At 37.3% G+C, this 15576-nt stretch overlaps 1 pseudogene; it reads right to left on the bottom strand.

Moving 5' to 3' along the window:
- Nucleotides 1–2196: 2196 nt before the first annotated feature.
- On the bottom strand, nucleotides 2197–3397 carry LOC118844849 (annotated as a pseudogene).
- Nucleotides 3398–15576: the final 12179 nt, after the last annotated feature.

The raw sequence follows: 15576 nt of genomic DNA, 5'->3' as shown, positions 1-15576 counted from the left end.
AAAGATGATGTTTAGGCTCTTTTTTTGATCATGACTTTCAGATAGTACAGTAATTTTTAAGTTATCTGTCTTGGGTCTATTTTCCAGGTCAGTTGTTCATCCAATGAGATATTTCACACTGTCTTGTATTTTTTCATTTTTTTGGTTCTGTTTTCTAATTTCTTGATTTCTCATAAAGTCATTAGCTTCCATTTCTTCCATCCTAATTTTTAAGGAATTATTTTCTTCAGTGAGCATTTGGACCTCCTTTTCCATTTGGCCAATTCTGCTTTTCAAGGCATTCTTCTCCTCATTGGCTCTTTGGATCTCTTTTACCATTTGGCCTCATCTGTTTTATTTTCATCAGTATTTGGTTGTGTCTCCTTTACCAAGCTGTTGACACAGTTTTCATGACTTTCCTGCATTGCTCTCATTTCTCTTCCCAATTTTTCCTCTACCTCTGTTACTTGATTTTCGAAATCCTTTTTGAGCTTTTCCACGGGCTGACAACAATTATATTTTTTGGGGAGGCTTTGGATTTGGAGCTTTGACTTTGTTGTCTTCTGATTGTGTGTTTTGATCTTCCTTGTCACCATAGTAACTTTCTATAGTCAGTTTCTTCCATTGTTTGCTCGTTTTCCTAGCCTATTACTTGACTTTTTTTTGGCTTTTGGTTTTCTTTTAATTCCTATGTATTTTATTTTAGGTATTTCAAACCATGATTCTGACAAGGGGATGATAAGATTCTCCAGACTGACTGCTATAGAGGTCCATGACACACACAAATGTTAATGTTTAATGTTACAAATTGAAAAGTTTTTGTACAAAAAAAATCCAATGCAACAAAGACCAGGAGGGAAGCAGAAAATTGGGAGAAAATCCCTACAACCAGCATCTCTGACAAAGGGCCCATCTCCAAAATATACAGGGAACTGAGCCAAATCCATAGGAACACAAGTCATTCCCCAATTGAGAAATGGCCAAAGGATATGAACAGACAGTCCTCAGAGGAAGAAATCAAAGATATCTATAGGCATATGAAAAAATTCTCTAAATCACTACTCATTAGAGAAATGCAAATCAAAACCCTCAGGCACCACATCTCTCCTGTCAGATTGGCTAAAATGACAAAACAGGGAAATGACAAATGCTGGAGAGGATGTGGGAAAACTGGGACACTGCCACATTGCTGGTGGAGCTGTGAACCAATCCAGCCATTCTGGAGAGCAATTTGGAACCATGCCCAAAAGGCCATAAAAACATTCATACCCTTTGACCCAGCAACACCACCTCCAGGGCTGCATCCCAAAAAGATCACACAAGTAGGAAAAGGACCCATGTGAACAAAACTATTCATAGAGACTCTTTGTAGTAGCAAAGAACTGGAAATCAAGGGGATGCCCATCCACCTGGGAATGGCTGAACAAGCTGTGGCACATGAGTGTAATGGAACACCACCATGCCACAAGAAATGGGGAAGACATGGACTTTATTGCTGAGTGAGCGGAGCAGAACCAGGAGAACACTATACACAACCGCAGATACACTGATTCTGTGATGACCAACCCCAACAGACCTCACTGCTCCCAGCAATACAAGGTCCAAAGACAACCCCAAGGGACCCACGAGGGAGAGAGCCATCTACATCCAGAGAAAGAACTATGGAGATGGAATGCAGATTGAGGCAAACTGTTTGGTCTCCTTTTTTTTCTTTTGTTTTCTCTTTTGTTTTTGTTTTCTTTTTTGGTTTTGTTTCTTCCCTCTCATGCCCCACCCCATTAGTCTCAATTCTCCTTTTCAACCTGACTTTTGCGTAAATAAGTTCAATGCGAAGTTATATGTAGAAGATATATCAGATTCCATGCCATCTTGGGGAGGGAAGGGGGGAAGAAAATCTGGAACTCAAAATAATGCGGAACCGAGTGTTGCAAACTAAAAATAAAAAAATCTTAATTAAAAAAAATACACCTCAGTTCCCAATGATAGACTCACATTTAACTGTAACATCTTTAGTCTTTCATTCAAAAATATTTCTGACTAAAAAAATTCCTTCAAAGTCCTAATAATACTTTACTAATACTAATAAAGAATAAAATCAGAAAAAAAAGAACGTTTTAAAAGTACTGTGCAGTTGGTTTGAGAAGTCTCCTAGCAAGTATGTGAGCTATTGTTAAACCCAAGAGCCAACTACCATCCTTTAGTCCAAATAATGCACAAGCTACAAGGTTTATAACATGGTAAACTAATTTCAGAATCTCTCTTTCATATTCCCTGGGGACTCAGTAACCATTACTTCTGGTTAATTGGCATGAACAGCTCTGGACTCAGCAGTGTAGAAATTGAACATAGTTGTCACTAGTTCAGGAAGATCGTAGTAGTGTTTCCATCCCCAATCCTTCCGTGCATTGCTATCATCAAAATTCATTGGCCAAGTATCAGCTATGGCCTGGCGAACTGTGTCTATATTGTATGTGATTTCGAACTCAGGTACATGCTTGACAATTTCCTGTGCCAGTTCTTCAGGGGTAAAACTCATGGCACTGATGTTGTAAGTTCTCTTGGGGAGAGAATCTGCAGAAGCTTCCATGATTTCCAGTGTAGCTCTAAGGCAATCATCAATGTACATCATGGGAAGCCGAGTGTCTGGTTTCAGGTAACACTGAAACCTGCCAGTTCTTATAGCATCAGGGAAAATCTGAACTGCATAATCAGTTGTTCCTCCGCCAGGCTGGGAGTCAGCGGAAATGATTCCAGGATACCTCAGGCACCGGATGTCTAAGCCATACCGATAATGATAATATTCTCCTATGAGCTCTGCATGAACCTTGGACACTCCATAGATGGCTCTAGGTCTCTGAACACAGAGATCAGGGGTTGGGTTCCGAGGGGAACAAGGTCCAAAAGCACCAATAGTGCTAGGCACAAAGAGTCGCAGACTGTGTTCTGTTGCAATGTTCAGAATGTTATGCAAACCAGTAATATTTACATTTCTTGCCAATGGTACATTCGCTTCTCCAACGGCACTTAGCAGGGCACTATAGTGAATGAGCCATGTGATTTGATTGTTTACCACTATTTCCCGAAGGTTCTTATAATCCAAGATATCAGAATAAATAAATGGCCCACTGTAGAAAACATGATCAGAAGGTTTCCTAATGTCAGACAAGATCACATTGTCCTTTCCAAACCGCTTCCTCAAAAGTTTAGCAAGTCCGACTCCAAGTTGTCTGAGATCCCCTGTAATTAGTACTCGTGAATGCTCAGTGTCAGAAACTGATGAAGAATGAAAGTTGGCATCAGATGGAACTTGGCGAGCTGAAATACTGAGAAACTTAACAGGAACAATGGGAATCGGACACCTGCAAGCAGATCTTGGTAGTACCTGGCTGAAAACTCAATTCAGCACCTGAAATGGCATTTTTTTCTTTGAAGTATCCCTTCTCAAAGTCAGTCCCTTTCGACGCCGCAGCCCCTTCCCCCACCAGATGTTCTAGAATTCGGATTCGCTCGGTCCTCCGAGTTCTCTACGTCGCCTCCTCCCCAGCCAGGAGGTCTAGCCTGAGGATTCGGAGGTGAGGACCGCTAGCTCTGGGAGTGCACAAGAGAAAACAGCGCAGCCATTACTTGACTTTTAACTCTTTGTTAAAGTAAGGTTCAGCTTCCTCAGAGGAGGGTACACTGTCCCAAGTTTCTGGGGTTTTGTGCAGCTGTTTTCAGAGATACTTCTAGGGACCTATAAGTTTTCAGATCTCCCGAAGTGGCATGATATAAAGAGAAGTGTTTACTACTCTCCTGGCCTATCCTCTGCTCTGTGAGTCACCTCAAACATTCTTTTCTGCCCTGGTACTGTGAGGAGGGCAAGCTTTGTTATGCCAATGCTCCTTTCCACCCTCGGACTGCCACCCAGAACTGCCACCTGGATCCTAGTATTCACAAAGCAACCAAGTCCTGCCTCAGTGCTAGCAAAACGACCCCATAATCTCCTTCTGAGCAGTTGTTTGATCCCCTTTCCTTCTTTGAGCTGAGAGCCCCAGAACCAGCTACTGCCACTGCCACATCTGATTCAATCAGTCTCAAGGACTGCTCCTGGTATGCTGTGGCCAGGGCTGTGCTGGAGCAGCCTGCCCTGGACTGTGCTCCGCTCTCACCCAGGTATATGACAAATCTTTCCTGCTGACCTTTTCAGTTGTTTTTGGTATCTGTGGGCTGAGAGGTCTGGAAACCATAACTGCTGCCATTTTCATTGTTTTAGTAATTATGTATGTTGTTTTCCTGCCCCTGTGTACTTTATATCAGTTGATGCTTCTTTCTCTGCTTCCCTGTATTTTTCTTGCTTCTCTTTATTTATTATATTTTTAATTTCTTAAATCAGTGTAATATTCCATTACTTTTAAGTGCCACAATTTGTTTAGCTTTTCCTCAGTCAATGGTCATTTACTTTGTTTCCAATTCTTTGCTATCACAAAAAGCATTGCTTTAAATATTTTGGTGTATATGAGGACTTTTTGTCAATGATATCTTTTGAATATATGCCTATCAGTGATATCTACTTTTTAAAAAAAGCAACAAATTTCATGTCAAGGACAATAAAAACAAAATCAACATGGGAAATTATCTCCAACTGACAGTGAACACAGCAGAGAAATTATTTAATTTTGTATAAAGGTCAAATTTGAGTTGGCCTGCATGGGCATCATCTCTTATCTTTTCTTCAGTCTACGTAATTTCATGACACGAATGGGTTTTGCTGTTTCACTACTTATTACAATTGAACATGAAATAGGTAAACTTGCAGTTAAACAATATTCATATGGAAGTTAAAATATTCTTAGTGCCATTCATTCTGATCAAGAGAATATAATGAGCTTGTTCCCCCAAAAAGGCAAAATTTCAAAATTGGAATATCAATGATTGCAATTATGTGAAAATGCAAATGATAGATTAGAATTTAATTATTTTGCATTTTGTTGTCTCTAATTTTTTCAAAGTGAAATAATATAATTTCATACTTAATAGATATGGTCTGAAGAAAAAATCCCCTGGAATAGATGAAACTAATACAAGCAATGTCAATAAAGACAATTTAGGCAGCAGAATCACAAAGTAAAAAGCCCCGATACAGAAAATATGATGCAGTATATTTATCATTAGGGATTCACAAGTACTTTTACTGATGGAGAGAAAAAATAGCTGTACCAATGCTTTAACTGAAGAAATAATGAAACTTATTAAATTAAAATGACACCTCAAAAGTGCAAATGCAGAAATCATTGGGAATACAAGGTAATTTTTACAGAGTAAATTAGACATCTCAAAAACAAAAACAAGCTCTTTCAAAAACTAAGTCTTGGACGCCAAAAGGATTGCTTGCATTGTTTAGAATGGCTAAGTGAAAAAAAGTCTTATGTAATGGAACAAATATTGATGCTACCTGTAGCTATTGATATGGCCAAAAAGATACTTAGTCAATCATATGTAATCAGCTTAAATGGTTTCAATTGTAGATAATGAAGTGGGAAGGCTAAATGCCTGTACATCTGAAGAATTTTCTGATCAATGAATTGAGAAACTGAAATCTTCCTATTTTACATTGAAAGTTAAAGATGTATATTTGATTATATAAATAGGATGTGCTATTGAAACTGTTGCTAGGGATAATCTGCAAAGCTGTTGATATCAATGTTACAGAGAAGAAAGTTTTAAATTAAAATGTTTTAATTAACAATAGGCTTTGTCTTCCTCCTACTTCCCCTCCCCCAAAGGAAAAAAAATTCTTGTAATATATATGCATGATCAGGCAAAACAAGCATGTCTAATCGTTAGTTCTATGAAATCATAGTCATTTTGTTGATCACAGAAGAAAAAAGTTCAATATAATTGAGAGATTTTTATTAAGAAAATCAAACAATGTGGTGAAATTGTCTTGGACACTTGGACACTGATGAAGTTTAATAGGTGTCAGGATGAAATGGACATCTATGAGTGCTAGTTAAGATATTTCTCCTTATACAATCTTGACATATCCAGGCTTCATGGGAAAGCACTTATATTGAGAAATAAGAGTGAAGAACTTGATACAGTTATTCAAGTTGTTATAAGAATTATCAACTGTATGGATATAATCTGTTAAAGAAGAGGAAGGCTCTGAAAAATTGCACACTATATGGAAGCAGAGGATAGGATTCTCTAAGGATAAGGAATGGACCCGTGATTTTATTTCTCTTTATGAACCCAGGTTGGAAACTTCTCTACAACTTATAATATAAAGAATGGTGATTTGTCTAGTAGGACCCACATTGTCCATCTAACACAAATGTAAAACTATCAGATGGTATTGGAGCAGAGCACAGGAAACTGGTATGTATAAGTTGAAGGGTTTTATTTCCTGCTCCACCCCCACCCCCACCCCCAGCTAAGTTGATAAAACAGACAATGATGTGTTAATGGCTAAACAAGGTATTACCTCCAAGTGATCCTGTGAGATCATTAACATCCTATGAGATGTGAACAGGTCCTTTGAGTGAATTAAAGGGAGCAGCCTCCTATACTAGGGGTAAAAACAAAACAAAACATCAAATTAATCCTGTTCCTGTGGGATTTTAAATAGCTAAACTCTGGGGAGTTTGAAGAATTTTGGGCTTGGAAGAGATAGCCAACAGATGCAGGAGAGGGGATTTGTCTCTTCTCTACTCTATTAACTATGACTTTTATTGATAGAGTAGAAGATATTCTCTCCTGAAATTTGAAAGTACATTGGTTTGAGACAGTTTGAGTTATACTTGAGAGGGCAGAGACACATTCCTGACAAATATAGATACAGAAAGGCAGTTAGGAAGGAAGCAATTTTGAGAAATCAGATTCCTAGATGAAGAAAAGAGAGTTTGTAATGGGAAGAATCAGACTTTGGTAAACTAGTCAAACATCCTGTCAGAGATGCTATATCTAAGGCAAGAGAAAAAGGACTTCTAGGACTTGTGTACCAGGAATTGTGAGTTGTCTCTGTCATAAATGCATCCTATATAGGTGCCTAATCTTCAACGGGTGCTGTTTGTATTTGTGAGAGAGTGTTTCCGAGGTAAATTGGAGGGGTGAACAATGGTTGGAGATAACAATGTTTAAGTTTATAGCTTTAGAAGGTTGATTCTACAGCCTACCCTAGACTATGATGTAGCAGTCATCTTCTAGGAACCCAATTTGTAAATGTTTGTGTGAGTTGGGGAAGTAACTGAGAGAAGGTGCTAAATGGAGTGGTTTGTCCCTGGAATATATTTAGGTCCCTTATGCATTTTCAGGGACTCGCTGGAGAGATTCTACATTGGAGACTTTCTTGTATGGCTTTGTTTGGCAGGGATGCACTAGAGAAAAATTAGCATATTTTCTTTTTTTACTTTAGACTCTAATTAGAAAATCTCTTTTATAAGTCAGACCAGTTTCTTCGATATAAATTTTGTACTATTGAATGCTTAAGTATTAATATCTGTTGTATCACTATACCCATCAGGAGTATGGAAGGTAATATAGATTTTGCATCCTTAGAATGCTACTGCCTAGAAATTTAGCTAGAGCACACCTTGAGATCTCATCCATATTCATTTTCTTTTTTACTTTATAGTAGAGCTAGATTGTCTTATTGTGACATGCATACAGACAGATCCTTATGGATTTCAGATCCATAGAATAAGGTTTTCCTGCTGGCCCCCAGGTCCTGAGTAATCAATCCCAAGGGCTTAACCCCATTTTGGAAGCTCCAAATCTCTTTAGGAATTTTCAGAGCTTGTTTTCCATTTTAAGTTCGTCTGCTTATCATAGTGGGAACAACTAGGCAATGCAATGGATAGAGTGCTGGGCCTTAAGTCAGGAAGACTCATTTTCCTTAATTCAAATCTGGCCTCAAGATACTTACTAGCCATGTGATCCTGGGCAAATCACTTAACCCTGTGTGCCTCAGTTCCTCATCTATAAAATGAATTGGAAAAAGAAATGGTAAACCACTCTAGTATCTTTGCCAAGGAAACCCCAAATAAGGTCTCGAAGAGTCAGACATGATTTAAATGACTGAACAACAACAATAAAACTTATCACAGTGAGAGGTAATTTTGGACCTATTGTTTGATTCCCTATGTGTTTGATAAAAACTGGAGAAATTATGGCTATCCTACATGTTCTAGGGACCCACAGGAATTTTCACACCCATAACCTCCCAGGATTAAACCTTTTTGGGACAGGTGGGTACAGACCAGAAAGTTCCCTTAATTGGAGAGGGAGAAATTGAGTGCCCTAGCCCCACCTGCACACAATAGGTCTGTGTTATTACACAAGCACCAAGACAAATTAGGTCGGTTTCTCCTCTAAATGGTGAGGTGGAAACTTCAGTTTACAAAGGGAATGTTTTGTAGCTACTATTTTTATTATGCCATCTTAAATGCTTTTTATAAGAGTTAATTATGTCTACTGGATGCTCGTTCATTGAAAGCACACTGATAGGAGCTAATGAGCTTCAACATACAAACCTGCAGGCTTACCCCTAAAACCTGGAGTAATAATCACCTTCTGAACACTTATCCCTTGAATGGAAATACAAGTTGGGGAAGTAGCACAGAGAAGGTGCTGTAATACATTTTGTGGGTTTTTGTGAAAAACTGAAATCCAAAGAACTCAAAGCAAGATCCTTAAAATCATGCTCTGATCCAGAAAGACAAAGTGAATATATATGAAAATGTCAAAACTATGGACAATAAATTCATAAAGTCATAAATTTTATTTTGGATGTGTTTCCCAATTTAAAAAATATCCTGCAAATTATACCTGCTCACTAATCACTTGTCTAGTCTGCAGAAAAAATTATCAACCTATATAATTTCATTTTTAATTTTTATTGAACTGTTTTACTTTTACACAGCTTTAAATTTCTGAATATGTCCATCTTCCCCTTCCAATCCAATGAGTTTATAGAAAAGGGGAAAAAAATCTCAACAAAAGCAATCAACACATCAGCTATATCTGAGAGTACACATAATAGTAAATATCCATGGTCTTCCACCTCTACAAATAAGAAACCTAGGCACATTTTTCTCAACTCTTCTTCAGGGCCAATTGCAAAACTGCAATTAATTGCAAAATTAATAATATTAAGTTTAAAATTTTCAATTACATTATTATAGTTGTGTTTTGCTGGTTCTCTTATTTTGGTTTACATTAGGCCATGTAACTCATACCATGGTTCTTTGAGTTCTTGATATTAGCAACTTCTCATGGAATAGTAATATTCTGTAATATTCATGTACCATAATTTATTTAGCCATTCCCTAATTGACAGGCATTTACTTTATTTTCAGTTTTTTATTAACAGAAAGAGACTTTCAAGGAATGCTTTTGTGTATATGAGACACTTATAGCTGTCTTTGGCCACCATTGGGTACATGACCAGCAATGGGATCTCTGGATGAAAAAGCATATCAAATTCTTATTCTCTTTTTTTTTTTAGCATAATTTAAATTGCTCTCTAGAATGGTTATACTATTCTTGATATTCTTTTCTCTCTAAGTTTTAATGACACTGTTCTCTCCTGGTTGCCTTTCTACTTATATGACCAGTCCTTCTCAGTCTCCTTTGCTAGATCTTCATCCACACATCTTGTATGTCCCACAGAACTCTATCTTGGGACCTCTTCTCCTCTTCCTTTATACTATTTCACTGGGTAGTCTCATCAGCTCCTATAGATTTATCATCTCTATGCTTACAGAAATTTGATTCTCAAAGCTACTTATCCAGAACTAAGTTCTCTGTTCATCTCCAATCAAGAACATCTTAAATTCAACATGTCCAAAAGTGAACTCATACTTTTCTCCAAACTTTCCCCTCTTCCCAACTTCCCTATTACTGTTGAGGGTATCAAGATTCTCTCATCCACTCAGGCTCACAAACTAAATGGTTCCTTGGTTCCTCATTCTCTTACCTCCCCCCCTATACAATTTATTGCTAGGGTCAGTAGATTTTTCTTTTGTAAATTTCTGTCTTTTACACCTCCTTCTCTTGTCTGACATTGCCACCACTGTGGTATAGGCCTTCATCATCTTACATCTGGACTATTTTAGTAGCCTTCTATTTCATTAAGTGCCCAGGTAATCTTTGCTCACTTTTCTTCCAGCTCCACTCCTGAATTTTCCACCTTGTCCCTGAGTGGTACACTCTTCTCTACTCCATTGGATTCCTAGCTCCTTTTTATGTGTTGTCTTTCCACATTAGAAAGCAAGAGAGGGCAAGGATGATGTTTTTTGCTTATATTTGTATTCTCAGCTCTTATCATAATGCCTGGACTTGTAGAAAGTGCTGAAAATGTGCTTACCTATCCATCTATCTTATTTGCATTTTGAGGGCATTTCTAGCTTTGTAGTCCTCGTGTCTAGCATAGTGCCCATAATAAGCACTTAATAAATCCTTATTGATTGATTTATAGACATCTATTGGATATTTGTTGCCCCATGCTGTATTACATATTAGACAGACTTCATTTATACTCTAACACTTCATGCCTATACAGTGTTTCCATCTTTCCTACTTCAAGAAATATAATTTCTGCAGATTTTGCCCACATCTACATGATGCCAAACATGAAGAAAAAATGAACAATTCATAAAATCATTGTGATATTTGATCTATACTAACCCCCAAATCCAGGAGTTTAAAAATGGCTAGATAATCTATCACATTTTTTTAATTTTATGTGACTGATAAAGATATAATTTCTTACTAAAATTTCCTGATTTTATAGTTGTATTTTGAAGTTAGTTTGTAAGTATTGTACAAATGATAAAAAGCATCAAAAATCTGAAAGTAATAGGATAGCCTTAATGAATTCAGTCCTTGATTATTTGCATTTAATGCAAACATTTCCTGGCTCATCACCTTTTAAACATCTCACTTAAATTATGCAGACAGAATTTATATCTTGTTCTTTTAAAAAAATTTGAAGAAATAATTAAAACCATGTTTAACCAAATGCTTCAGTTCAGAAAATCATAAGCAATGCAATTGTCTACATTTTTGCTTTATTTTTTAAAGCAAAATTGCTTAATTTTCACCCTACTGAGGGGAAACATATCATCTCTTGCAGAACCATGGCATTATTTGAAATGTTGACATCTATTATAAATATAATTAACTATTTGCCATTCAGAATATGATGCAAGTTCATTGAGACTTCTTTTGTATTCTTATCACTTGCTTAATACTCAGATTGCTTGGCATATCTGTATCCAAGCTTTGATCTGGTACTCTATCAGTTGTTGGTTCAGGCACAAGAGACTGCAGTGTACACAAAGCTGTCTGCTGGCGACTCCAAGGGGAAAGGGAGGCTGTTTATACACAGCCACCGATTAGCTAAGTTAGTCAATATTTGCATGATTCAATGATAATACCTTCTTTATGCTACATTGTTATTTTATTGAACCAAGTAGAAAACTTCCTTTTCAAAAGTCTGGTATATTTTTAAGAAATTATTTTTCTTTCCTCAGATGTATATAAATTGAATATCTTCTTTCATCTCCCTTTATTTTTTCTTCTTTCGAGAATTACACAGTGTTTGCCTGGGTGTAACTGTAACATGATGGCATGGGGGAAGGAGGGAGAATAGTATTCATCATGACTGAGACACAAAGGAATCATACAAAGTTATGAACTTTTTGCAATACAACAGTTTATGTGAGAGTTTGTAAACAGAAGTTAGTTATTTCACTTTTTTGTTCCGGTCCCACCTAAATGACAAGAATGAAAGCCTTACTCTTACTCATTGGTAACTGTCTCAGAGCTACTGCCTTGTCTTCCAAGGGACTCAGCCATGAGATGATGGATGGTAGGGTACCCCATGGCACCTTGGTGCCCAATGAAGCTACCTGAATGCTCAGGAAGCCATAAGGTTATATATAAATCACAGGGCTATTGTTTGTCCTTTGGTCTGGGAGAGGACCATGACATCAGGGAGGTGATGCCATGACATGCAAGTGAATTGGATTTAAGAGAGGGAGGGCTGTGCAAAGTCAACAACCTCACTTTCTTCTTAAGGGCTGGACAACCTAGTTCAGAAAGAGATGAACTTGCACAATGAAGGAATGGTACCAAATGGGGGATCTTTGGAAGATAAAGATAGATTTGGTGATTTTAGAGACAAGCCTCATAATTGGCTATTACAGTGAGTGTGAGACGCAGTTCATCATCCCATCCTCTGAACGGTTACTTACATTCATGGGAGTCAAGCCACAGTCCACCTAGGGGACCTGGCCTCCACTTTGGATTTAAACTGTGAGCTCCTTGCCAGAAGGTGCCATCCTTAGCCCAGTGCCTTTGACAGAGTGGGTGCCTTACAACTGCATGTTAAATTGAATTGAATATCCTATTTTATAGATTGAAGACTATTGTTTTCACCCTATGACTTTGTTCATATATGGTTGGTTTCCTGTTAACTTAGAGGATTAGCAATATCATGTTTACCTTATAATTAACCATTTTGGCCTCTGAAAATTTCTCTTTAATATTTAAAATTTCACTGTCATGTTGATGTTTGATGATCCACTTTGAGAACCCCTAGCATCATAGGATGTTAGAGCTGGAAGAAATCTTAGAGGCTATCTAGTCCAACCTCCATTATTTGTTCATTTATGCCTTTTTACATTGATTATATCACATTTATTTTTGAAATATCTTTATCTCTTCCCATATCCAGTGGTCCTTTACTTGTAACAAAGATTTTTCTAAAAGAGAAAAGAAAAATGAAAGGATCAGCAATAATACAATGATGGTATCTGTCTATACAATATTCAAAATCTATAATCCTCCCCCTCTGTCATGATGGGAGAGGTACAATTTTTTTACTGGTTCCAGGCCAGGTGGTCATTATAATTACACAGCATTCAGATTCATATTATTGTTTTTTTCCTGTTTATAGTGTCAAAGTCATTGGTATATTGTTTTCCTGGTTCTGTTTGCTTCACTTGTACAGTAGGAGAAATATCTACCAGCACTTCCCAATGTGGACTAGACTATTTCTTTTCTTTCAAAGTTATTAAAACTGTCCTTGAGACTTGTCTCAGGGGTTTAAGGCTCGGGATGTTTACAGTTACTATCCTAATTCAGGCCCTCATTACGTCTCTCCTAGACTGTTGTTGTTCAGTTGTTAAATCATGTCTGACTTTATGTAAAAGTCGATGTCATTTTCTTGGCAAAGATATTAGAATCATTTGCCATTTCCTTTTCCAGTGTGCCCCCATTCTATAGATGAGGAACTGAGGCAAATAGAAGTTAAGTGACTTATCCAGGTAAGTGTCTGAGGCTGGATTTCAACTCAGATCTTCCTTGTTCCAAACCTGGTGCTCTTTCCACTGAACTACCTAGCTGCCCTGCCTTCTAAACTAATGCCTTCTAATTAGCCTCATTGTTTCAAGTCTTTCCCTGCACCAATTAGTCCTCTACTCAGCTGTCAAAGTGATTTTCCTCTCTCTTGACTTAAAGAACACAAGGACTGGATCTGGAATAATGTGCCCCTGACAACGTGGCCTTCCTCATTCTGCCAAACATCAGGGCTATGAGGAGGGGCCCTGAGCCAAACAGAATGCTCTTTGGACTTTTCATCTGGCAGTTTAAGAGCCTGCTAAGGGAGACTGCTGGCCTTTTCTTGTACTATCCTTAGGGGTTTCCTAAACCTTCCTAAATCTGCCACAAAACACCAGCTTCCTCTAAATTTTCCATTGAAAGAACGTTAACATTCCTTAATATCAAACAGAACTTTTAACTGATTGGTGTTTGTATTTTTGTGCCAATTTACATTTGGGGATAACCTATTTTTGTCCAGTAGCAGAATATTGGATGCTAATTAGCATGAGACAATTAATTTTCAGAGTCTTTAGTATGAGGAAAAAAATTTAGAAAACAAAAATGAACACAGGAATTAAGACATAAGACTCCCTTTAATGAACACTGAGCTATGACTAGGGCAGGAAAAAATTTGCTTTGTCCCAAGGTACTGAGACTGAGAGGGACTACTAACTAGGGATCTAGTTAATAGGAATCACTAGCTAAAATAGGAAGTTTCTTTTCTCCAACCCCTCCAAAGTGAACTCTTCCTGGGATCCTTATTTTTCTGTTATGTTTGACCTAGCATCAGCCTTCTTATGCATCTCTCTTCCTCCCCCTCCAAAGTCCTATATCCCTACAAAACAAATTCCTCAAAAATTGACTTAAGGGTGTTCTTCATGCTGCTTGGAGTTCCTATTTTCTTTTCCAGGCTTCTCATTTTATCCAATTTATCCATTTTCCTGACCAGAGATGAGACACTAACCAGACAAGTATGAACAAGAATTGGATCAAATACCATAAAGACCATGGTTGTGGTCCAGCATTCCCTGGGAAGCAGTGAGGAAGGGGAGTCTGCCAAGTGTGCAGGTTGCTTCTCCAAAGGCTTATTGCACTGTCTCCTTCCTCATCCCAGCTAGCAACTAAAAGGTGCCAGTAATGGCCAATTGCATCTTCCTTAATTTCCCCTTTCCCTCTATTTTCCCTCCCCAAATCCCCACTCCACCTCTCCCACCTACCCTACATATACCTTATTCTCTTTAGGCCCCAAGAACCCTCTTCTGTGAGTTAAAACTGTCAATAATTTTAAAATACAAATGTATACAGATAGATATAGATATAGATATAGATATAGATATAGATATAGATATGGATATGGATATAGATATAGATATAGATATAGATATAGATATAGATATAGATATAGATATAGATATATACCTAGTTGCACACAGCATATTTTTTGGCATCAGATTCTGCTTTCCATAAGGAAGAAAAAGATGATGGCTCTGTTGCTTGATGCATTACCAGTATGGCCAACTCTTTGGGGAAGCTTACTCTAAGTGCCATTATTGTTTTTACTAGGTCATTTAAAATTAATTCTTTATTACCCATCCTGCTTAAAAGTTATCCTTGCCAACTGCTCTCTCCCTAAAATGACTCAATTTTTTTGTGTTAATTTGAACTTGAATAGTCACTCATCAAATCTTTTAAAATAAAAATTTAGGTCCTCCTAATGTCCAAAGATAATTACATACCATTTATAAAGTATGTAGAAAATAGTAGTGTAGAATAATAATAATAATAATAATAATTAATAAGGAACTTTTGGGCCAAGAATTAGGAAATCTGGGTTCTAATTCTCAATCATTAGCTATGTTACTTTGGGAGAATAATTTTCTGTCTCTGGGTGTCTTCTACGAAATAAGGGGGTTGGACTCGATCTCTAAAGTTTTTTCTAACTCTAGATATTAGGAATCTAACTGGGCCAGTTATAAATAAGCATTGCAGGAAGCAGACAGTCCCACAATTTGAATAGGGTGACAAAAATAATTATAAATTTAGCTCATGATGTCATCATATTGTGCCAGTGTAAGAATGGGGGTGGATTAGAAATGATAATAAAGAGAACTGCTTCTTTGTGATGGAAAAAAGAAGATTTTTGGACATTTTGGCATTTAGAAGTGTTTAGATTAAAAATTTATGATATTAGGTTCAGTATAATTTGTTAAGTAGCTAAAATCTGTTGACAGC

This window comes from Trichosurus vulpecula, chromosome 3 (genome assembly GCF_011100635.1).
Source record: "Trichosurus vulpecula isolate mTriVul1 chromosome 3, mTriVul1.pri, whole genome shotgun sequence".
NCBI lineage: Eukaryota > Metazoa > Chordata > Mammalia > Diprotodontia > Phalangeridae > Trichosurus > Trichosurus vulpecula.
The sequence above is the reverse complement of the archived record's forward strand: the minus strand, read 5'-3'. Positions and strand labels throughout refer to the sequence as shown.